At 55.4% G+C, this 24,114-nt stretch overlaps 1 protein-coding gene across 6 annotated transcripts in view; it reads left to right on the top strand.

The window, feature by feature from the left end:
- Nucleotides 1-24,114, top strand: part of JAKMIP1 (janus kinase and microtubule interacting protein 1) — an 88,882-nt gene that overhangs the window by 3,571 nt on the left and 61,197 nt on the right. The window contains exons 1-3 of one of the 6 annotated variants that reach the window (XM_053672437.1): nucleotides 13,781-13,822; nucleotides 15,395-15,564; nucleotides 18,097-18,277. The exons of 1 other annotated variant lie outside the window; for it this stretch is intronic. The gene's annotated coding sequence lies outside the window, so the exon portion shown is untranslated. Of the gene's footprint in view, nucleotides 1-11,679; nucleotides 11,807-11,827; nucleotides 11,991-12,127; nucleotides 12,174-13,426; nucleotides 13,489-13,780; nucleotides 13,823-15,394; nucleotides 15,565-18,096; nucleotides 18,278-24,114 lie in introns of those variants that run through there. 4 more of the 6 variants (XM_053672438.1, XM_053672439.1, XM_053672440.1 and 1 more) reach the window with 4 other exon arrangements.

Below are 24,114 nucleotides of genomic sequence, written 5' to 3'. Positions count from 1 at the left end.
ACCTTCCTGTGGGCGGGCGTGCGAGGTCAGCGAGAGGGGCCTTCTCAGTGCTCGTGCCAGTGCTGGCAGCCAGTGGTGTTGTGTCATCGATGCTCAGAAAAGGAGCCCGGGGCTGGCCAGCAGGGGGACCTCGGCATTGTCATGCTGGCCCTGCATGCTTTCGGGAAGTGTTTTCTTTGCTCCTGCCTTTTGGAGGCTGCCTGGCCAGCCCAGGGACTATATTTGGGCCAGCGGGGAGGGGCTGGGACCAGAGGGGCCTGGGGTGGGGGGCTCACTCTGTGATGGGCAGGGCAGAGGAGCCCCTCCTGGAGGGGTGGGAAGGCCAGGAGTGCTGGGGGGTAGGCAGGGAGGTGACTAGCTTGCTGGGTCAGAATCACCCTGAAAAAGCAGCAGGAGGGCCTGGCGGCAAAGCACCCGGCTGCTCAGAGTGAGGGAGGGGCCCGTTCTCCAGTGGGGACGGGCTCGGTGCTTGCCTTGGGTGTTAGTGTTTATTTTCAGAAGTGTAACAAGAAGTCTTGTACCTTTCATTGGCTGTGAAGTGAGGTAAATGACGTTTTTCTTAAGTATAATAGTAAGCATTTGCCAAGCACTTACCGAGTGCCAGGGTGCATGCCAGGGGTTGGCAAGGCACGACCCTTCAGCCTGCTGCGTGTTCATAAATAAAGCTTTATTGACACACAGCCGCGTCCATTTGTGCGTCTGTTGTCTGTGGCTGCTTTGCCTTGTGTTGGCAGACGTGGGCACTTATGGCAGACACCTGTGAAGCCAGAAACATTTACAGAAGGGGTTTTCCACCCCCACCCCCGTCTGTCTGTCCCTGACTGGAGTCCATTCAGCCCTGGACACAAGCCAGAGAGGAGGCGGCTGCGCTTCCACTTTACAGACGGGCACAGAGAGGTCTCAGGTCTGTCCAGGGGCACAGAGCTGCTGAGTGGGGAGCGGGGGTTTGAACCCAAGTGGCCTACATGATTATTATTTTTTCTGGGGGTGGGAGGGGTTTGCGTTTTTTATTAGCTTCTAATGGAATCTGACCACGTTTGGGGAATGTGGTCTGAATATCGATTCTAAACAATCTGTTGATGATTCTTCATGGCCTGGATCATGCCCTCTTCTTTTTTTCTTTTTAAATATTTAATGTATTTATTTTTAGAGAGAGGGGATGGGAAGGAGAAAGAGAGGGAGAGAAACATCAATGTGTGGCTGCCTCTCACGTGGACCCACTGGGGACCTGGCCTGCAACCCAGGCATGTGCCCTGACTGGGAGTTGAACCGGTGACCCTTTGCTTCACAGGCCCGTGCTCAGTCCACTGAGCCACACCAGCCGGGGCTCGAGCCCTGTTCTTGCATGATCACTGTGTTACATACGTTTACTGTGTAATCGCAGCTCATACGTCGTCACCCATGTTGAAGTGTCCGGTTCAGTGGCGTTTGGTATGTGCGCACCGTTGCATGACCATCACCACCTCCATTTCCAGAACTTCTCTGTCACCCTGTCACCCAAACTGGCAGCTCATGTTGGTGACCATGACCCCATGCTGCCTCGAGGGGGCTTTGTCGAAGGAAGCCAGCATCAGTGGCTGATTTCTAATGCAGCACAGGGGGCTTCGGTGGCAGCCGCGGGTTTGAATGCTGGCTCTGCCGGTTACCACCTGGCTCGTGGCTGAAGCATCTGCACCCTCCGGACCCTCCCCAGCTCAGTGTCCTCTCTGTAAAATGGGGTGAGCCCCAGCGCCCCCTGCAGGCCATGTGGGGTGAGGCTGAAATCAAGAACAGATGAAGGCCCAGCCCCCTGCAGTGGGCAGGAGCTGCCGTGTTCTTCCCTCCTGCAGCCTCCCCTTCATCAGGTATTAGGTCTGTCCGTCCTCTCCCTGTGGCCCTTGGCGTCCCCTTTATCCTTTCTGGGGCCTGGAAGAATCCTCAGGACCCACCACGCTTCCTAAAACTACAAACTGGACCCGGGAGGACCCAGATGCTGTGTGGGTGCAGGCATCCTGCTTTCAGGGATGAAAGAAGGTTCTGTGTGCGGCCATCCCAGGACTGCCAAGGGCTGCCCATTGTGGCAGCAATGGCCTTGTGTGTGCCCAGTCAGGGGACATGCTGGCTTGGCCGGCTGGACCTGTGCCTCCACCTTGGCTGCGTTTTGATTTGGAAGTCCCAGACTGGCCCCTGGGCTGGGGGCTGGGGGTGGGGCACACCACTGAGGGTGTCCGGCTTCCTCCGGAGGACAGGCAGGTTGCTGGGAGGACAGGCTTCGGGAGTGGAGGCGCCGAGTGGCCTGGTAAAGTAGCTTTTCGAGTCTTTGAGACTTGGAACCTCCGTCCTCTCTCTTCCCACATATCCTGCTGCTTCTGGAGGCAGGTCTCTCCTCTCTGCCTGGACACAGGATTTTACTTTACAGGATTACCACCTGCCTCTTTGGTTGAAATAATTCTTTTTCTTTCTCCTCCTTCCTTTTTTTTTAAACGGAGGTGAAATTCCCACAACATAATTTAACTTCTCTAAAGTGTGCCCTTCGGTGGCATTTAGTCCATTCATTATGTCGTACAGCCACCACTGCTGTCGAGCTCTTCTCATCGCCCCAAAGGAAACCCCACGCCCTTTAGGCAGTCACTCTGCACCCCTCCCTTCCCCGCGGCCCCTGGTACCACCGTCTGTTTCTGGGCTTCTCTGTTTGGGACATTTCACGTGAGTGAAATTTTATGCAACTGGCTTCTTTCGCTGCATGTAATGTCCTCACAGTTCATCCATGTCGTAGCCTGTGTTGGGACTTCAGTCCTTCTGGGGGCTGAATACTATTCCAGTGTGTGGACATACTACATTTTATGGTCTTTTGGTGGGTGTTTGGTTCACTTTCACTTTTTCGCTAGTGTGAGTAGTGTTGGAAGCAAGACTTCAAGTGTTAAACCCTTTACTCGGGACCTTGGCTGCCCGGGTTCTGCTCTTCTGGTGCTTGCACTGCCCCTGCCCCACCACCCTCTGCTCACTCGTTCCTCGGTTCAGCCCCTCGGATGGCGTGGAAGCGTGCTCCATGCTAGGCCCTGCACCAGAGCTTCCAGCCTCACTTGTTCCTGACATCTGAAGAATGGTTTCCTGGCTTCTCATTTTGCAGCCAACAGCGTGGGAGCGCCTGGAGGCGGGAGGGATGGCGTGGGGGACAAGTGAGCGGCCTAGAGAGGCAGCTGGCACAGGGCTGGGAGCCTGGCTGCCTTGCTGTGGGCTGGCTTCTCCCGCTTGGAGCATTTGTGTTTGCTGCTTGCTGTCTGGCATGCGCTCGCCCTGCCCTGGCCAGAGCTGGCTTCTTCTCATCCTTCGCGTCTCCGTCTAAGTTTCCCTCTGAGGAGAGGTCGTCCCTGCCTAGTCCCATGTAGAAGCCACCTCCCCACCCCCCACTGTTATACTCCTTTGGGGCACTGTTTTCTTCTGAAACCATCACGCCGTCCCCTGTCCCTGTAAGCTAGAGTGGAAGCAGTTTCCGAGCCCCGGCACACTAGCTCTGTGGTTGAGAGTGCATCACTTAACCTTTCTGAGCTCCTTTTGTTCCAAGTGTCCTGTGTCTCCGGGTCGGTGTGAAGGTCAGAAATAGCCTGTGCAGACTGTCCAAAGCCATGTCGGGGTACAGTAGGTGTTTGTCCCCTGGTGCAGCTGCTGGTGGCAGTTGTAGCAGTGGTCTTAAAGGTTGAGAATGAGTTCCCTAACTCGTACACTGTTTGTCTTGAAGAAGCCAGGGGACCTCCTGGAGCTGAGTGTCCAAAAAAAGGCAGCCACACGGAGCTACTGAGCACTGAAATGTGGCTTGTCTGAATTGACCTGAGCTGGTGAGTGAAAAATGTATATTGGATTTCAAAGACTTGGAGTGAAAAAGAGAGTAAAAGAGCTCAGTAACAATTTTTCGAAAGATTTTATTTATTTATTTTTAGACAGAGAGAAAGCGAGGGAGAAAGAGAGAAACATTAGTGTGTGGTTGCCTCTCGTGTGCCCCCTACTGGGGACCTGGTCTGCAACCCAGGCATCTTTCCTGTACTGGGAATTGAACCTGCAACCCTTTGATTGGCAGGCTGGCACTCAATCCACTGAGCCACACCCGCTAGGGCAGAGCTCAGTAATAATTTCAACATTGATTACAAATTGGAACATTATTAGTAGATTTGTTAAGTCAATGTTTTATTAAAATTAGTTTCACCTGCTTTTTATTTTTTAATGTGGCTTCTAGGAAATTTAAAGTCGCTGTGGGGCTCTCACACGGTGTCCCTTTGAGCAGTGCTGCCGTCGACTGTAAGCTCCTGGAGGGCAGCAGCCAGGCTCAGGCGGGTGGCTCTGCCTTCTGTGAGGCGTGTGACTCTAGGCAGGTTGTTAATGTTGTGTGTGTGTGTGTGTGTGTGTGTGTGTGTACGTCAGTTTCCTCCTCTCTAAACTAGGAGCTCAGTTTGATGACAATGACAGTGCACCTTTGAGGGCATCCTGTGTGCCCCTGGAGGGAAGTAGGGTCCCATGAGGACCAGGCATGGCGAGTCCCCGCCCATTGGCGCTCATCCTTGGGCAGGGGGCAGGGAGGGGAGACACACAGTCTACACAAATTTGATAAAACACCAACCCAGCCACCAAGACTGACAGTTTCTGTAAGAGGTAAGGAGTCGTGATGGAGAATCGTGCTGGTGAGGAGAACTGGTCTTGCTGACCTTAAACAAATCGCCAGCTATTTCTCGAGCAAAATGAGCTTTTGGGGGAACAAAGGATTGCAATTCCGGACATGTGGTGTGATAGCAAGCCATGAACAAGTCCTGAGCAGAAGGGAGAGGAATGTTTTTTTTATAGGGGGGGGGGCGCTGCTGGAAGCAAAGAGCTCATTGGAGGAAATCGGGAGCTGGAGGTGTGGTGGCTTTTCATTGGCTGAGGGGTTGTTGGGTAAGGAGAAGATCCTCCTGTTTCCTGCCCTTCTACTCTACTCTTCCTTCTACTCTACTGAAGAGTAGAAGAACATCTTCCTGTTCTTGGAGGGTAGAAAGTATGCTTTTCCTGTGTGGGGTCAGGGAGGGTGAGTGGTAGCGCATGAGGGTTCCCCCTACAGGCTCCCCCAGCTTTAATTTAAATGCGGTTTCTGTTTATTCATCTTCAGTCTCTAGTTAGGAGCTCCCAATGCGGGCCTCCTGAGGAGAGCTGGAATGGACCTAGTCTATCCTGGTGCATAGTAGGCTTTTTCTGCCTGGCAGTCAAATGCTTACTTTGGTATGGCTCAAGAGCGTTGGGCCACTTTCCTGTCACCTGCAATCTGCACACAGTGACTGCTCCAGTACTGTGCTATTCTCTGAATAATTTGCAACTGCTCGTTCCTTTTCCACAGGCCTCTAAATGTCCGAGGCCTCTCTGAGCATCTTCCCACAGTGGGCGGGGCTACCCCACCATCTCTGATTGGACAAGGGCAGCTGATTCTGCCAGCTCTGATTGGATGAGGGCAGCTGATTCTCAGGGCGCGGGAAGGCCGCCTGTAGTCACGTGCATCTGCTTTTCTCCACACCCCATCCCCACTGCTTTCTGTTAGGCCTGGGCGGGAATCAGGCTTGAGTCACCTGCCTGGGTCGGGCTGCAGCAGGTCAAGGGGTCCCACATGTGAGGGTAGGCGTCGGTGCGGAAATCAGGCAACTACACAGGTCGAAGGCAGGTGAAGCTCTGTTCTCTTTATTGTAAGTACAAGCAGATTTTTATATTTTCATTTTAGGTAGTGACTAACATTTGCAGGTGTATAGCATGATCAGTTAAGCAGAAAAAATCAATACAAAGGTAACCAGGAAAAATATGAAAGTTCCCATAGATTCGGTTATAATAAAGATTATTTTGACCAGGAGAGCCATTAATCAGACAATTAGAAGTCGCTATATGTACAGAATTTGAATGTCTTAATTGTATATTAAAGTTTCTCAGAATTTATCATGGGGCAAAAGGATACGCTAGATTGAGTAGAGGTAATAGGAAATTTATTATAAGGCCTTTGTGATGTCTAACTTAGCTATCTATCCTTTTCTGTCTAAAATGTTTCTCTGAGTACTATAAACTTACTCTCTAGTAACTGTTTCTACGTGTTTAGTTCGTAATAGTTAACCAGCCCTTTTTAAATTTTTTTGCCTGTCTAAATTGATATATATTCTTATTCAAGGTAAAGGAGGGGCTGTTACTTCAACAACTTCTTAACATTTAGGGACTATTTCATTAGAGGGAACTTTGTTCTCTGGTCAAGAAATTATTTTGTACAACTTCATTGGAATTATGTGAATCAATGAACCTGAAATATAAATGTCTAACAATTCTACCACCTTTTGATTACCCAAACAAACACGTAACTTGTTTTTCTTATTTCTGGTACACCATGGCGGTCCTGATCGCCTTAAGTTGCTCAAACCAGGGTAATTTATACAACTTGACATGTTTTCCCTTACGGTTACAATTATATCGCCCTGGCTGTCGTACACCCTGTATAAGGGAGAGGGGAGTCTGTGGGGATTTTTCCATCCTTTCAGGCAGTTCCGTGGGGAAGACTAATGTTTTCCCCTGAACTGTTCCCTCCTCTTGGGTGATTTTCACAGGAATAAGTAAGTACAGTACAATGCCTATATTCAGTAGCAAGAATAAAATAATTAAAAATAAAACAGCCAATTGTTAACCCATTTTGGATGCCACGTTCTTCTCCGGGGAGATGAATTCCTTGAACTCGAATCCTCCATGCCTGGACTTTGTCAGGCAACATGGTTGGAAGAGGACGTGGCAGTCTCCAATCCAGCCAGCAGCCACGAGGGAGACCAGCCACTTCACCCTGAGCTCTGGCGTGCTGTCCGGGTCCCAGGGTGCCTGTGCTCCATGTGGAGAGGTCCCCAGGGAGAGCCTTTTCCATCTCTGCAGGGGCTGGCTGACGAGGTCCTCCTGTTTCCATGCCCACACCTGCTTGCAGGCGCCTGGTGTTATTATTGTGGGACCCCCCAAACCGGTGTTCACAGAAGGTCGTTTTTGTTGTTGTTGTTAAATTGGCCTCATTTCCCCCTTTCTCCCAAGCCGAGCCTCAGAATGGGCTTTGGAAGACACTCCTTCTTTTTGGAAGTTAGCAGGGCTGTGTCCTTGGGCCAGGACAGCTGGGGGTGTGAGCCCATCACCCCTGCTGGTGCTCAGGCTCCTCTAGCACGCCTTGGAGCCTTCCTGGATCAGGGCGGGACAAGGTCTGTTTGCCAGCCAGACGTCTTATTTTGAACCAGGGCCTGGATCGTGCCTAACCTGCTGACACCGCCAGACAAATGGGCGCTTCACTGCCATGTCTCTCTTCCCTGGAAGTGTGCCCATCACCCAGGATGAGCCCGGTTTAGCAGGACCTGGCATAATGGACCCCCTGGGCTTCGTATAGGGATGGCCAAAACGAAAGCGAGGCCCTTCGGACCAACTCACAACCCAACCCTGTTGCTGATAGGTTATCAGAAATTGGGAGTGCTGAAGCCGGAAGATGGGGGCGGGTGCTGGGTGCCCCAGCCTCGGGTGATCACAACGTAGATCGTGATTTGGGATTTCATGGTTCACAAGCTTCTGGACTGGAGCTTCCCTTTACGTTTGTCAATGAATAGTAGGTTAACTAATGAGGTTTTGGGGTGAGTTAAATCACTCGCGGGCAAGGGTTTGGGCTGATGAGTTTGGGGTGGTGTCTTCTCTGTTCACTGCAGCAGGTGCAGAAGGGGCCTCTGCCCACCGGAGCTTCCTCACATCAGTGCCCACTGTCTGTGAGAGGGAGGCCGCCATCTGAAAACGCCCGCCTGGTGGGCCTTGTTGTGCATTCCCACCCTCCCTTCCACTGTGGTCCACAGCACTCAGCTGTCACTGCACTTCCCGTCACCGCACGTCATGAAGGTGGCCCCAGAACATTGCAGATGGCCCCATACCTCCCGCTTGTGGGGAGGTCGGGTTGTACCAGGGAGCTGGTAATGCACAGGACCAGGTGGTGTTCTATGACTATCGGAAGAATAATCAGTTTGCTTCCACTCACTATGACCAGAGAGGAAAAAGTCACAATTCATTGGAACATGAGCCATTTAGGAACTGAAGATGGTCAGAGGTAATTTTTGCTTTCTGAATCAAAAAGAAATGTACTTTTGAAGTTCTTGCTCTGACTTACGTGCCAGACACAGTGCCTGATTTACTTAACACAAAAGAACACAGCAGAGGAGGGGTAGAGGCAATGGAAGGACACGAGGTGTATAGAAAACAAGGGAAAAATGGCAGGTGTGAACTCAGCTCTCTCAGTAACAGCATGGAATGTGAGTGGATTAAACAGTCCCATCAAAAGGCAGATGTTGCCAGAATATATTTAAAACGATCTAACCGTATGCCCTCTACAGGAGACACACATCTTTAGATGCAAAGTTACAAATAGATCAAAAGTAAAAGGACGGAAAAACTTACATCATGCAACGAGTAACCACAGGACAGCTGGAGTGACTCTACTGATCTTGCACAAGATAGATTTACTATAAAAACAGAGATAAGAGCCATTTTACAACATTTCATAATGATAAAGGGTCAGTCCACTAGGCAGATGTAACAGTTATAAACATATGTACGCCTAAACAGTGTGAAAATGCATGAGGTAAAAACTGACCGGAATGAAGGGAGAAATAGATAATCCAACGATAGTAGTTGGATACTTCAATACCCCACTCTCTTTTTCCTTATTGATTCTTTTCTGAGTGAGACAGAAAGAGAGGGAAACGTCGATTTGTTGTTTCACTCATTCATGCATTCATTGGTTGGTTCTTGTATGTGTCCTGACTGGGGACTGAACACACAACTCGGGAACCGGATGGATGCTCTAACCAACTGAGCTACTCAGCCAGGGCTGGCCCACTTTCAGCAATGGGTAGAACAAGTATACGATGGTCAACAAGGAAATGTAAGACTCAAACAACACAGTAAACCAACCAGACCTAACAGACATCGATAGAACACTCCACCGAGAACATCAGAATGCATACTCTTTTTAAAAAAATTTTGAGGTATAATTGGTATATTAGCTTCAGGTATATAGCATGATGACTTGATATTTGTTTGTTGTGAAATGATCGCCACAGTAAGTCTGGTTAACATCCATCACCATGCACAGTTGCAAAAGTTTTTTTCCTTGTGAGGAGAGCTTTTACGATCTACTGTGTTAGCAGCAGCTCTCAGATACGCAGACGGTATTATTAACCGTGGGCTGCATGCTGTGCATGGCGCCCCTGGACTTCGGTATTTTATAACTGGAAGTTTGTGCCTTTCCTCCCCTTCGCCCACTTTGTCCCCCCGCCCTGACCTCTGGCAGCCACCGTTTTTTTCTCTGTATCTATAAGCTTGTTTCTCCCCCACATGTATGTGACAGCAAACGGTGCTCTGTCTTTCTCTGTCTCCCTGACATAGTAACTTAGCACAGTGCCTTTGAGGTCTGTCCATGTTGTTGCGAATGGCAGAATTTCATTCTTTTTATGGCGGAGTCACATTCGTTGTGCCCACCACCGCTACTGTATCAGACCATGCACAGTGGACGCTGAGGCTGTTTCCAAACCACAGCTATTGGGAGTAACAGTGCACCTGGGGCTGCAATTGCCCTTTTGAGTTAGTGTTTCACTTTCTTTGGATGAGTACCCAGAGGTGGAATCGCTGCATCATATGGTGGTTCTGTTTTTATTTTTGTAGGTATCTCCACACCGTTTCCACAGTGGCAGCACCAATCTGCACTCCCACTAACGGTGCATGGGGGCCCCCTTTTCTGCGCAGCCTCACCAAGAAGATGGATTCTTCACAAGTGCATAGGGGTCATTCTCTAGGGTAGGCTGTGTGCTCAGCCATAACGCGACCTCTGTACATTCAAGAGAATGGAAATAATACAAAGCCCATTTTCTGACCACAGCGCAGTGAAATCGGAAATCAGCGCCAGCAAACACAGGGCCCAGCCTGCAGCTGAGGCCGAGGTCCACCTTGTCAGCCTGGCGTTCGAGCCCTCACGCTTCCTTCCCATGCATCTCACCCCCCAACACCCCCAGTCACGCCTTCCTGTCCCGGCTCAACTGGACTGGACTCCTGGCTTCCCACTGTTTCCGGCTTCTGCGCCTTCGCTCCCGCTGCCCACTTTGGAAAGCCCATTCGCTCTGCCCTCCCACCCCTCCTGGTCTCAGGTCTGCGTCCTGCCTGTTCCGGGGGCTCATCAGATGGTTAACGTTTGGGGTAGTGCTTATTTAAATTTGTATGCTATTTGCGTAGTTTAAGATTATTACACCTAAAAAAATGAGAATCAGATGTGTTGCCCAGACCCCTGACTCCTGCCCTTCCCCCCCAGCAAGCACCTTCCTGAGGTCCGAGCCCAGGTCCGCTCATCATCTCCCGTGCCCTGAGGGGCTGGAGGTTCTGCTCCAGTGTAGGCAGTGACCACCATCCCCTCACAGACGCTGTGTCTGTGCTGTCGTCCTCTGGCAGTGAGTGCAAGACCAGGCACTGCCAGCTCCGTCCCCGGGGACAGCTGGCGTCCTGGCCTGCAGACGGCCACCCTCTCCCTGTGCGCTCAGCTCTCCTGCGTCTCTTCCCGGAAGGGCTCTAGTTCTGTCGGGAGGGCTCCCCTGGGCTGATCTAATCAACCCCCCAGTACCTCATTCCCAAATACCATACTTCGGGGGCTAGGGTTCCAATCTACGAATTTGGGGAGGACACAGACACTTGGTCTGTAACACTGGCTCTCACGTTATGCAATGGTCTGCCTGCCTTGAACTTGCCAGGACCCCTCTGTTCGTTCCTGCGGTCTCTGCGCATCTGCAGAGAGGTGGCTCAGGCCCACCTCCTCGGCACTTCCCTTTCCCTCAGGCCCCCACGTCAGTCACAGCCCTGGCCGCTCCGCGAGGCTCCTGTTTTTCATAGTCTTTCTCGCTGGCTGGCCAGAGTTCAGGGCCTGGCACGATAGCCCCTGGAGGGCCACCGAACGAAGGAGGGGATGCGTGAGTGGGCTTGTGCTCCTCGGCTTTGCCTCACCCCGATGCCATTCCGCCTCCCCAGGCCCTGCTCCTTTATCTGCATGGCCACACCTCACCACTGCCGGGGCCCCTGCAGACGTCCCTTCCTTCCTCACTCTGCGGGGCACCATGGCCCCAGTGTCCTAGTCACCAGCTGCGCTGTTAACAGTCTGTTTCCCCACCTGTCTCCCCAACTCGCCTAGAACTCTTCAAGGGTGTGGAGGAACCATTGAACGCCGTCCTGGGCCAGGATGTTTAAGGGCTCAGTGAATGTCTGCACCTGATCAAGTCAGCCTTGACCATCTTTCGCAGCCAGTAACCTGGTAGTGAGAAACCTGGTAGGAAGTTCACCTGGTCTGAGCTCCCTGGTGCTGCAGTTAGTGTCCTTTGAGCCCCTGGTGTCTCCCTACTTGTCTCGGCCTCATGCCACCCCCCTACCCCCTGTCCTCCCAGTTCTGGAGTCCCTTTCTTGAGAGAAGCCAGGACACATACTAGCTCCGTGTCCCCATCCCCCCAGCTCTGTGCACACGACAGGCGCCCACAGGTGTCTGTTGTGAAGTGCCCTGGGCTCCTCAAGCCACACGGCCTGGCGGGTGCAGGAAGGATGTGGCAACCACAAGAGAAGTTGCTCTTTGCATGAAAGTCCTAACGGCTTATTCTCTCGGTGGTGTGAGTACATGACCCATTTCAGCAGAGGTCGGACAGAAATGGTCTGATGGCTGGGGCCCCTTCTGGGACTTTCGAGGGGCCCTTCCCATCAATAAAGGGCCAGCAAGGAGCCGCTGAAAGAGCAAAGGCTCTGCCTGCAGGTGGGGACTTGAGCTTTACCTGCTCTCAGCTGGAATTTTGTCCCTGCAAAGTGAGGAAAAGGATACCTGTCTCCCCAGGGCCTCATGCGCACCAAGATTGAGTGTCAAGACCTGGTGTCTTCCGGCGGTCTGCACTGGGCAGCCCCCTCCCCCAGCTACGCGGGTGCCTGGGGCTTGATTGCCAGTGAGTGTAGTTATTTGGCCTTTCCTTGGATGGGGCGGTGCTTGGGTCACTGTGGTGGCTCTGTCCTCACGTCTTAGCGTAGTATCTGGCACTTGCACAGCAGATAAGAACATGGACATTGGAGTCAGGCCACCTGGGTACAGCTTGCTGCCCCTACTTGCTAGTTGGGTCAGCTTGGCCAAGGTACTTCACCTCTTCTTGCTGGGACACTGGAATGGGCATTAATGATACCTGTGTTATGGGACCGGGCATAATAGGTGGCTTGGAAAATGGGAACGATTTCGGGCACAGAGCGACAGCTGTACAAGCAGGGACTGCTGTCCCTGGAGGGTGCATGATTGCCGAATTGTGCTGGCGGCCGTCCAGTGGTAGTGCGGGCGCCGCCGCGGCGCTGGGGGGCGCTGGGGGGCGCTGGGGGGCGCTGGGCTTTTCTTGCAGCACAGGTACTGGTTCCCATTGCCCATTCCTGCCTCCAACTTTGCTGCGGTTCAGCATTTGAGGGAAACGCCAAATAAAAAAGAAAACTTCACTCTCGCAGCATGTTCTGCAGGAAGTTTCGTCATGTTCCTGTGAATGTTGAGGGAAAAAACCCTTCCTTCCTCTATTTGATAATTTGGTTCCATGGGTTCTGAACACGAGAAGCAATTTTGTCAGAAATTGCCCGTGTGTGTGTGTGTGTGTGTGTGTGTGTGTGTGTGTGTGTGTGTCTGGTGGGAAATCCAAGTGGTTTCTGATGCTGCTGGAATTTCATGAATGGGGCTGTTTGGAAACTGTGGTGTCATGGGCTTGTTGGGGCCAATGCAGCGGCATTTTTAACTGGCTGTCAGTGTGCTTCTGCTCGGAGGGCGGGGGAGGGCGTGCAGGACGGAGCCTGGCTGTTCATCCCTGAGAGTTTCTCGGTCCTTCTGGGAGCATGCCAGGCACGACACTGCGTCCTAAGGACCGAAAACCGAACCGGAGCCACTCTGGGGGCAGCTGGGATGTGGCTGTAGAATCACACAGACCTGCGTTTGCGTCCCGACTCCGTCGCTTACCATCTGCGAGCCTTGGGAAGTGACTTCACCCCTTGGACCCTCGGTTTCCTTATCTACCCCATGGGGTGATCCTGTCACCCATTTTACAAGAAGGTCCTTAGGATGTACTGCTGTGGCTACGCCAGGCCCAGCCCTGCATGGGACAGGCCGTTAAACACGGCAGTTCTTGGTTCTGAGGGACGCGGGGCAGGGGTGACACCCCGAGAGAGGCCTGCGGCCTGACTCGGAAGCCCCCCCACCCCCCAGGCCGCCTCCTTTCTTCCGTTCTACACGTGGCAGCAGGGCAGTGTCACAGGTAGCGGGGGCGCCTGTGTCTGAGGACAGGGGCCCGGCTTCCCATGGTTTGTGGCTTTGCGGCCGTGCTCCATGGAGGTTTCTGGAAGGCCGAGGAGGAAGGTGGTGGTGATGGGACAGGGTGCTGTTCCAGCCAGTCTGTGCGGTTTACCCAAAGGCCCCCAGAGCAGGTGATTTACATTCCTCTCCGGGCTTCTCAGCCGCCAGGCATGAAGGTGGGGGGAGGGGGCAGATCGAGGCCCCAGGAGGTGACCCAGCTCCCTGACGATCAGATCTAGGGAGTCGTGGGGTCCCAGCATGGGAGCCAGGCCCACCCACACTGGGGCTTTCCGGGTGGGGGAGGGGCGGGACCGGAAGCAGGTGCTGGGCGTGGTCAAAGCAAGGGGCGGGGACAGGAAGCAGAAGGGGAGGAGTCAGGCTCGCGTTTAAAGGTCAGTGGAAGGTGCAGAGCAGCCCTGCGAGGGACACAGAAGCGAGATGCAGGGCTGGAGTGGAGGGCGTAAGGTTGACCTAACCTCCTTTCTACAGAGCTTGCCTTCGGGAGCTGAAGGAGCTGACAGGGGAGGGAGGAGAGGAGTGGCGGCAGGGGGCGGCCTCAGGGTGTGAGGCACGTGGTAGGACGAGCCCGGGGTCCTCAGCCGATGAGTAGAAGGTGGTGGCTCTGACATGGACGGTGGCACTGCAGGGGAGTGTGTGGCGGGGTGCATTCATGTTTAGGGGACTGAAGGCTTTATGGTGTAGCTGTTCTCTGGGTCACTCTGTGGAAGGGGCTGCTTGGCATCAGACCCGGCAGCACTCACTCTGGGCAGGATTCTTTGTGGCTCAGATGACATGCCGGGATGCAGGTCCCATAGGCAGTAAGGGATGGGGGCCAGGATTCCACCTTGGGTCCGACCAACAGTGAAGTCTGAGCTTTCTTGGGAGGCCCTGGCCTTCATGGGCAGAAGTCTTGGCGATCCTGGAGGGCTTCCTGGAGGAGGCAGTGATGTAGTTTATAAACTAGACTAAGTATGAAGCCAGGGGAATGAGAGTGCAGGGTTGGGAGTGAAGAGGCCGGGTGCAAATGCTGCCTCCCTGTGCACGTTTGGGTTAGACGCAGCCTTTCTGGGATCCATGTCCCATCTGTGCCATGGGGAGGTGGAACCACATGGCCTTTTTCAATGTCTCTTCCAAGTCCACAGCTCTTTCCTCTCCATCAATGTTTGCTAAATATATTTCCCCTTGGGAAGCCTGACGTCTGACTACCAACACCCTCTCCCTCCCCAAGGTCCTGCCGTGGTTTCAGGATGCCAGTGGGTGTCCAGGCAGGGGTCATGGCACGGGACAACAGGAGCTGTGCCCTGCCTGCCACTTTGAAAGACATCTGCTCTTCTGGCCACACAGGCTGCCAGCGCTGCAAAGACGTTCACCCACTGCGGGGCATCCTGAAGCAGGGTGGGGGGCCTGTCAGATCTCCGCTCAAGTCCCTGGTCTTTCGCACGTTCGGTGGGACCTTAGGCCAGTCACTCGCCTCTGGGAGCCTCTGTGCCCCCAGCTGTAGGCATGGAGGCATCTCCTCCCAGCCCCAGCCGCCTTGGCCCCGCTGCCCCATTCTGAGTGGGTTGGGGTCACAGTGCAAGGGGCTGCTTCCGGTTCCTGCAGAAGAGCAGCCCTGTGGGCAGGAGCGATGCAAACACAGATTACAGTGTCCGCTACAGCTTAACTCAAGCTTTAGGACTCCCGCCCCATCCCCATTCACTGCAGCTGTAGGTCCTGCCTGGCTTTGCCTCCCAAAACGCCCATTCCGGTGGCTTACCTGAGGCCTCTGCCTTACCCGCCAGAGGAGGTGTGGCCTTGGGACCATGTCTGCCTCCAGGGGGCTGCCTCCAGACAGCCCTCAGTGTTGAAACTGAGCAACCGATCTGAAGTACACAGGTGTCTGGTCATTTCCTCCCAGGCATAGACCTCTCCACAGCTCCCTGCTGTGCTCAAGGTCAAGTTCAAGCTCTTTAGGGGTTTATAGTCCTCTCTCACTAGACCACCAGTCTCTCCCAGGCAGCACTGTGACCTGTTCCTCTCTGTATCTTTGGTGCCTAGGAAGGGATCTGGCACGTAAACGGTCCTCAGTTCGTGGTAATTCGACTCACTCTGTGTGCTGAGCAGGGCGCCTCGTGCTCCACGAGGAGTTTCTGTCACACACGGTGGATGGAGGAGGAGACTGAGGTTCAGAGGGGACAGGAGTAGAGCGGATTCAGCGGGACCATGTAGTAAGTCTGTACTTCCTCTTGTAACCTTTTGAAAGGGTCACGAGGCATCTCTCACTCTAATCAGAAACAGGTCAGAGCCCCGAATCCAGAGTCTTTTCCCGGTGAGACAGCCAAGGATCTGCGGGAGGGCCGAGGGCGTGGGTGGCAGGTGGTCAAGGGCAGTGTCTACGTGCCTGGGTGGAGCTGGGTGGCAGGTCCAGCCTGGTGCCAGCCACGCCAGGGGTCCTCCCCTGAAGCCAGCCGCCCCCCGTGTTATCACCTGTACAGTGTCTCCTCCAGGAGTGAGTGAGATGCTGGCGGGACTGTATCACTCAATGTCTACTGATTTCTGGTCGTTCTTACTTTTCCACTGTGAACATAAACCTGGACAAAGCTAATGAAAATACTGCAAAAAGAAAAAAAAACAGTATTCATTCGTATTCCCACCACCCTTCGAACCACTGGTCCAGCGTTCCTCTCATTTTTGTCTGCAGACCAGGAGGCAGGTAGAGACGTGTGTGTTGATGAAATGGTTGTACCTTTTACGTGGAATGAAGGGGCCCATTTTGGAACTCAGCCGTGCTCTGGTTCTGTCACTCCTGAGCTGTGTGACCTCGGCCCAGTTCCTCAACCTCTCTGAGCCTCCATGGCCTCAGCTGTCCCTTAGAGAAAGCCACCCAGCTGCCAGGGCTGCTGCTCTCTGCTTTGTTTGGTTTGGTGGGTGCGGGGAGTTTGAGGGATCTGTGGTGAGGGGGGAGGTGAGGAGCAGAGGAAGAAGGGCCTTATCCAGGCTGCAAGGAGTTTGGTTTTCACCCTGAGGACGGTGGGAGCCAAGCAAGGTCTGCAAATATGGTTTCCTGATTCTCAGAAAAGTAGTGGTGGTCTCCAGGAAGAAGGGACCCCGGATCAGGGTGCCCATGGACGAGGGGGCTCGTGGGGCTGCTTGGGGCAGGGCAGAGGGTGAGGAAGTGGCCAGTGGGGGACAGATGGCGGGGAGGGGGCGGCAGAAGGACCCGATCTGCAGCAGGAGCCAAGCAGGAGCCAGGTGCGCTGGCCCAGCTGGGGAGAGCCCGAGACGAGGGTGTGGGCCGGGGTGGTGGTGCTCTGTGCTCCCGGGGCTCTTCCTGGAGAGCCTGCGGGGAGCCTGGGGGCGCCTTGTAACTGCCCCAGGGTGCCTCAGGGGAGGGCCGGCGCTCTGCAGGTGGGGAAACTGAGGCCCAGCATGGCTGTGTGACGTCTCCAGCTTGACCCAGCAGGTTGAGAGGTGTGAGCCCAGGCCCCTCACTCTGTGCATCATCGGGGCTCCCCTGCCAGGTGTGTGGCTTGTTTCTTTTAGATGCGAAGCCAAAGATCAGGGCTGGCATCAGCTGGGCACTCGTCACCCTCGTGCCTGCGCCCAGGGTCCCTTCCAGCTGGCCTGCCCTGCGAGTTGTCAAAGGCCATTCTTTCCCAACGGTGCTTATTTTCCTTCATTGTCGTTATGTTTTACTTTTCAGTTGATGATTTTGGGGAAGTCTGTGGCTCAGAGCACCTCTGACAGGTGCGGCCGCACCCTGCACACGGCTGACTGCTCTTCAGTCAGTGCTCTGAGGCCTGGGTCAAGCGAAAGAGTCCCTCTGCGACACCGGGCACCATCGTGAAAATCGGTGATGCCTGAATCTGAATTCTCTCCAGGATAGTGTCCTGGTTTTGACCGCTGTGTGGCGACTGTTGCCCTGGTGTCCTCGGTGTCCAGAGACGCACGTCACGGCGTTTGGGGGGAGGGGCCCCGAGGTCTGCGGTTTACTTTCAGGCATCGCCTCAGAAGAAACAGGTGTGCATCTTCGTAGACAGAGCAGAGGTGGGAGACGTGGGCAACCGTGAGCCTGGGTGGAGCTGTGGGGAGTTTGTTGTACTATTTTTGGAACTTCGTGAGACTTTGCAGAATGAAAAGTTTGTAAAGAGCACTTCTGGCAGGAGGGGCGTCCTGAGGCTCGGTGGGCACACCTGAGGGGTGCACCTGTCCGCCCTGGGGTCTCCGCCCTTCTGGCATTGTGGTCGAGGTCACTCAGAGGTGGGGAGATCGGCTCACCCCACAGCTCAGTTCTGAGCAGATTCACAGGGGCCCAGCTCTGAAACGGGGCAGAGGCTTTCGACAAAATTAATTCCTCCCTCGGTAGAGGAATCATTACAGTTTCAGACTCGGCTGTCGGACCAGCTTTCCTTCAGATTTTCATTTCTCTCTTTCCCTTATGTTTTTCTTGAAGTTTTATTGCCTTCTAAATTTGTTAAAGTAGTGTTTGTTATCATAACTATCCAGAGAAGAGAATAAAGAAGTTCATAGGCCCTCTTTCTCCGTTCCCTGGGAGGTGACCAGTGGTAGGTGGACCCTCCTGAGTTTTTTCCTGCGCTCATGTAAACACATAAAAATACTTGTCTAGTGGGTGGGGCTTGGTGTTTCGTCCTTGGTCAACCTGGTTAGACTCCTACTTCTCCTTGAAGACACAGCTTGGGGTGGGTCACCTCCCCCAGGAAGCCCCCCAGGCTCTGAGTGCTGACCTCACTCCGTTGCAGTCATCTGATTATGAGCCGCCTCCCCTGCCACGTCTCGGGCAACGTGAGGGCAGCAGCTGTTTCCGTTTCACCGTCCGCACTCAAGCCGGGAGCCCAGGAGATGCACAGTCAGAGTTTGGAGAGAACGGACAGGCAGGGCAGGTGTCCCGCGTGAGGAAGCCACGTGAGCAGAGCCTTGCAGGTAAGAGAAGCCTTGTTCAGACACTCCTCCTAGCCCTTGGGGGGAGAGTCCTGGGCGTACTGGGGGACAGAGGGTCACTTTGGGGAACATGGCCACTGCCACCCAGGCCCCCATGCCCTGGCTGACTCTATCCTGGCACCAATGCCCACGTGTGCCGGGCTGATGGGGTGGCTGTGAGCTGCCCCCGGGCTGGGCCTGGCTGTGTCCTCTCTTCTCCCCAGGGCCCAGTAAGGCCTGGCCAGCCAGGGGTCGGGGTCACAGAAGAAAGCACAGGCCAGGGCTGGAGCGGCACCAGGTTTAGAAGTGGGCCTGGCCTGGGTCTTTACCTGCCTAAACCCCGACCCCTTCCTCCTAGACGAGAGGCGCTGCTTTCTGCAGCTGGGGTTGATTAATGTTGTCTGCAGGTCCTCTGATTACTGCTAGGGATCCGGGTCGCTGCCGCTCCAGGAAGTGGAAAGCTCAGCAGGATGTGAAGCTGGGGGGCTGGCTTCTGAGCCCGCGTGGTCGGGCGGTGGCCGGAGGCATCTCTTGCCGGAGCAGCTTCTCTGAGCTTGCGCACCGTGTAGGTTGGAGGGGCCCCGGCTGGTCCGATGGCGGGACCGGAGACGCGGAGCGCTGGACCAGCATTCCCGAAGGGTGTGTGGTGCCGGAAGAGACCGGGGCAGGGGTGCCCGCGTGGCACCGTGTGGCGAGGTCCCGGCAGCGCGGTCGGTGTCATTTGGGGAACTCCTGGGGAAGTGGAACATTCTACTCTTCTGTTAGTTGTCGATCATTAATGTTAAATATCAATAACACTTTACTAACAGATTCCTACGTGGCCCTGCAAGAATACACACTTCACCAGATTCAGATCAGGCATTTTTCCCTCTAGTGCTTCCTTAAACTGAGTGACTTTCGTGAGTCAGGCCTTGGTGACCCCTTTCTGGTTTGGTGCCAGCCCTGGGCGGCCGCTGGAGTTTGGAGAGGAGAGCAGCTCGGGCCGCCCCTCCCGGCGCACCTGCGCTGGGCGGGTGCGATGTTGAGTCACCAACGTCCCAGGCCCCTCAAGTCCTCCCAACTTTCCAGGCCAGTCCCTGTTTTGTGTTTCTGCCTGGGCATTTGGCTGTGAAAACCGCTGAAGCAAATTGAGACGCCGTGTGTTACAGCGGCTCTGTAGCCTTTTCTTTCCCGTTATTTTTCCTGCTTGTCCACTTGAGCTGACGTTCATGATGTCTGGGACCAGACTGTGACTGTAGTGGGGGTGATGGTCATAGTGATGTGATGGTAGTGATGGAGCTGGTGGTGGCAGTGATGCCATGGTGGCGGTGGTGGTGATGGTCATGGTGGCAGTGGCGATGGCCTTGGTGGTGGTAACGGTGGTGGTGGTAATGGTGGTTGTGTGGGGCGGTGAAGATGGTAGGATGGTGGTGGTGGTAGTGAAATGTAAGATTACAGGTGCACATAGTAGGCACTCTTATAAGAGCTCCATCTGCGTAAATCTGTTGTCTCCTTAGAGCAGTCGACGATGCTGCAACCACTACAAGGCCCGTTTTTTTCGAGACGCCCGAGGCACAATGCCGCACCGTCATTCGTGCCAGAGTTCTTTTCAGTCTGGAGCCAGATGGCAGGCTGTGGTGCTCTCTCATGGTGCCCGTGCATGGCAAGGACCCAGTGACCTGAGCAACCAGGACTGTCATGCTGCGGACCACATAGGGTCATCATCGCAGGGAACAGTGTCCGACAGGAAGGCTGGGCTCCCTGGTGTCAGAGTCCGCTCAGAGGTCCCGTGAGGCGACGATGGCAGGCTCAGTCTGGCAGCATGGAGACCGGGGCATGGGGGGAGCGGAGGTGGGGGGGGATCAGGGAAGGTGCGTGGGGGCCAGTCTCAGGTAAGAAGAGACCAGTGGGGCCAGTGGAGGCGGGGGAGTGCAGTCCAGGTGACAGGCGGGGTAAGTCCTGTGACTGCGGAGCAACGGGGAGGCCAAGGCGGGCGGGGTTGGGCCAGAGGCGGGTCAGCTTTGTTGCCATGGGAATGACCCCAGTGTGAGGAGCCTGTGGAGGATGGGGACACTTCAGCAGCCACGACAAAGGAGGGGGGTCTGGGGAAAGATGGGGATGAGAAGGGGCTCAGGGCTGGGGAGAAGAAGGGGGGATGCTGATTTGGGGGTTGTCATGTCTGGTTCTTGGTTCCCTGTCCTGCTGTGTTTCAATGAAGCAAGACCATTTTCTGCTCCCCCGGACAGTCTGTGCGGGTCGTTCCCAGGTCCTTCCGCTTCAATGGCTGGTGGTGCCACCTTCCAGGTTTACCTGTGGATTGGTCCCTGCTGGCACGTGGGACAGGAAGCGGTGGTTTGTTGGCACTCAGCCCTGTCTCCAACTGTGGGGACTCTAACAGTCCCGCCGGTGCCTTTCGGACAGGACATTTTGACCTCACCGTCTTGGTGCCGATGTCTCTTTCCAGTCCGGTTCCTTTTCTGTCCCCTTGGCCCAAGCCCACCCTCCCGGCCGGCTCGGGTCTTCGCTGCTTCCCCTGCCATGTAGGGATGCCCCACCTTCTGTTCCTAAGAATTCTCTGTGTGCCCATGGCCTCCGTGCCCGCCTGAAAGCGGAGACAGCTTTCGTCAGGGCTGGGATGCCCGCAGGCCTGCCATGGAGGGTTTGCCCCCGAGACTCGGTCGCACTGTGACCCTCTGTGCTCACGGCAACTGGGACCGATCTTCCCACAGCTTGTGCGGCTTGACCGGCCCGGGGTTCGCCTGGTCAGCCCCTTGCCATCCCATCTCTGTGGGGTCCCCTCATCTGATGACTCCCTCAGGGTCGATTCCGGAAGCCAAGCTGTTGAGCACAGGTGACCCCTATTTAAGAATTTCACAGGCGCCGACAGATGGCATTCCAGAGAGGTTGTGCCAATGAGCGCTCTCCCCGAGTGCTCGGAGCCGCAGCTCCCAGAGCCTGCCAACAGCGGACACTTTGCCAAAGGCGGAGTGAGAATCCTTGTTCCGGTCCGTGTTCCCTTGGTTACCGGTGGGGCTGAACATCTTGTCTGTGTGCCGGCCATGTGCTTTTTCTTGTTGGGGGAATTGCTTTTTCATTATTTACGCTAACTTTTCTGTTGGCGTGTTGCCGAAAGCGGTTTTGACTTGTGATAGGTTACGATGATTTTTTTCCCGCCTTGCTTTTCCTCTGCGGAGTCCCTGTGGTGCCGTCCGCGGGTACGTGGACTTTGCGCCTCCCCAACGCTGCTTCTGCAGCCGCTCCGTTTCGGTTTGCGGCGCACCAGAGAGCGGTGCTTCGGTGCGGACTGGGGTGGGTACCCGGGCCGCGGGTTCCCCCAAAGCCTGGACCAGCCGGGGCCGAATTCCCCCGTCGGGTCCCCTGTCTCTGGACTTTCCCGTCTGTCTCACCCATCTGCTGGGCAGCCCGACTACTCTCCCTCAGGAGAGAGACACGAACTTTCAGCTCAAAGTTCTCAAGCCAGATGCTCTTTCCCCAACTGGAAAGGTGGGTCCCCTGCCTGAGGGTGCTGCCCCTGCGTGAATGGTCCCCGAAGACCCTGCGGGGCGATTGTCCCTCTACCCTCCCGCCATGGGACGTCCCCCACTTCTTTCTACCTGATCGTATCCTCCCATGGCTCCGAACCCAAACCTTTATTTAAACAACTTTTTATCCTCACTCCCCCAAGGACATTTTTTTCATTGCTTTTAGAGAGAGAGACAGACAGACAGACAGACAGACACAGAAACATCAGAGTGAGAGAAGCATCGGCTGCTTGGTTGCCTTCTCGAACACGTCCCAGTCGGGGTGGAACTTGCAACCTGGGTATGTGGCTGACCAGGAATTGAACCTGCAACCTTTTGGAGTACAGGAGGACACTCCAGACAACGAAGCCACACTGGCCAGGGCTGAAACCTTTATTCAACTTACAGACAGTCACTTGCCGCCTCCTCCCGCCGGGCCCTGTGCCAGGGCGGCCACAGGAATTCAGCAGGGGCTCTGGGAGCCACGACCCTGCGCCTGTCTTCAACACTGCGGAGCCTGCGTGGACCGTGCTGTCCGTGGCAGCTCTGAGACGCCCGCTGGAAGCGGGCAGGCGGGCGGGCGGGCGGGAGCACCCGCTGCTGTCCCTACGCTGGAAGGTCCCGGCCTTCAGCGTGTTGCGTCTGAAGCTGTGATCACTGGTGGGGAGCAGAAGACGCCTGGGAAAAGCTGGGATGCCCGGAGCACACACTGTGTGCTGAGCGTTACCTGTCCGCCGTCCTGACAGCGCCCTGCAAGGTGGCCCCCTCGTAGGGTCCTCGCTTTCCAGGTCAGGGGACGGAGACGGAGCGTGGCGTGGCCAGGGTCCCACTTCGGGACGGGCAGACGCCCCCAGCAGCTGTCGTGGGCAGGCTGCGTGCCAGGCCCAGCTCCAGGGGCCGTGCAGCTGGGGCTGCCCCGGGTCTGGCCCGCCCGGTGGCCCCCGAGGCAGGTGCAGAGAGACCCTGTGGCTTGTACTGGCAGAACCTTCTTCGGGAAGCAGGGTGGGGGCCTGTCATTTCATCTGGCCTAGATTTGCATCTCGGCAGCGAAGCGCTGGATGACCAGCCGGGCCTGCTGGGGGTCGAAGCCAAGAGCTTGCGGCAGATGGCATTGGACTAATTTTTGCGAATCATAAGGAAGGGAGTGCACAACCATCTGTTTGCTGTGCTGGCATCTGACTTTAACTTCTGTATCAGAACCGTGGACTCCGTTGGTTACTGTATTTTAGTAATTCTCAGTCAGATGCCATTGATTGACAGACACGTCACTGTGTTCGCCCACTAAAAGAGGGGGACAGTCACACTGCTAGTTATAGCAGGGCGAGGTTACAAAACCACATTGTGACTTCAGAAATGTTAAAAAGTGAAAAAACACGCAGCCTAGAATCCGTGTGGTGCCAGGGCGCTGTTGGCTGTGGGCGACTGTGCCGCAGGGTCTCTCTGCCCCTTGGCGTGGTGACGGGCACAGGTCCCGCTCCCCAGCGCCCGCAGACTGGTCAGGCGTTCAGACTTGCAAATAGAATAGTTTGTTGATGGATGGGTGGCTGAATACTCGTGAGCACCTACTGTGTGCCAGGCACCTCGGACCCTGCAGTGAGCAAAACCACTCGGGGAGCTGACTGTGTGTGGCTGTGTCATCCCAGTGGCAGTTCTAGACACGGCTGAGCAGAGATACTCCTGTGCGGACATTCTGGTCGCTGGGCGCCCCTTCCAGACGTGGCCTTTTATTCGGTGAAGGCGGGACCCGGACATCTGTGCCTGCACAAGCACCGGGGAGGTCCCGGGACGGAGGACTTTGCACCGCCCGCTGTGTGCATGCTCCGCCACAGGGGCTGGGTAGGCATTTGGCCAGTACTGGAGACGTGGTTCCCGTCTTCCCCGCTCTGGACAGCCTGTGCTCCGGTGTCCCTGCAGCTGGGTCCTGGGGCGCTCCTCCAGGTTTCCCTGGGGTGAAAGTTCCCTAGTCGGGCACTTGGGCTGACTGCTGTGGGGTGCGGGTGAGTCCCCCGAGGTGCTCCTGCCCTCCATGTCCAGCCTGGGGCCTGACCACCTGGGGCCCTCCCCCACCACGTCGCAGGGCACTTGGGCACAGGCTCCTGACATGGCCGTACCTTCCTCATCCCTGCAACAGGGCAGCAGCTGTGCCTGCCACTTAGGGCCGTGGTGGGGATCAGGTGTACATGCCCAGAACGGAGCTGAGAAAAAGGCGGGCGCTCCACCATGGTGGTGGGGCCAAGGCTGTGCACGGGCAAGGACGGCTGCCGCCGTTTCCGCCCGGTGCCTGGGCATGGCGGCGACTGAGCAGTTCTGCCGTGGAGATGGACATCGTTGCCACAGACC

Source organism: Artibeus jamaicensis, unplaced genomic scaffold (assembly GCF_021234435.1).
Source record: "Artibeus jamaicensis isolate MK-2021 breed Jamaican fruit bat unplaced genomic scaffold, CSHL_Jam_final contig_76, whole genome shotgun sequence".
Lineage (NCBI taxonomy): Eukaryota > Metazoa > Chordata > Mammalia > Chiroptera > Phyllostomidae > Artibeus > Artibeus jamaicensis.
The sequence above is the reverse complement of the archived record's forward strand: the minus strand, read 5'-3'. Positions and strand labels throughout refer to the sequence as shown.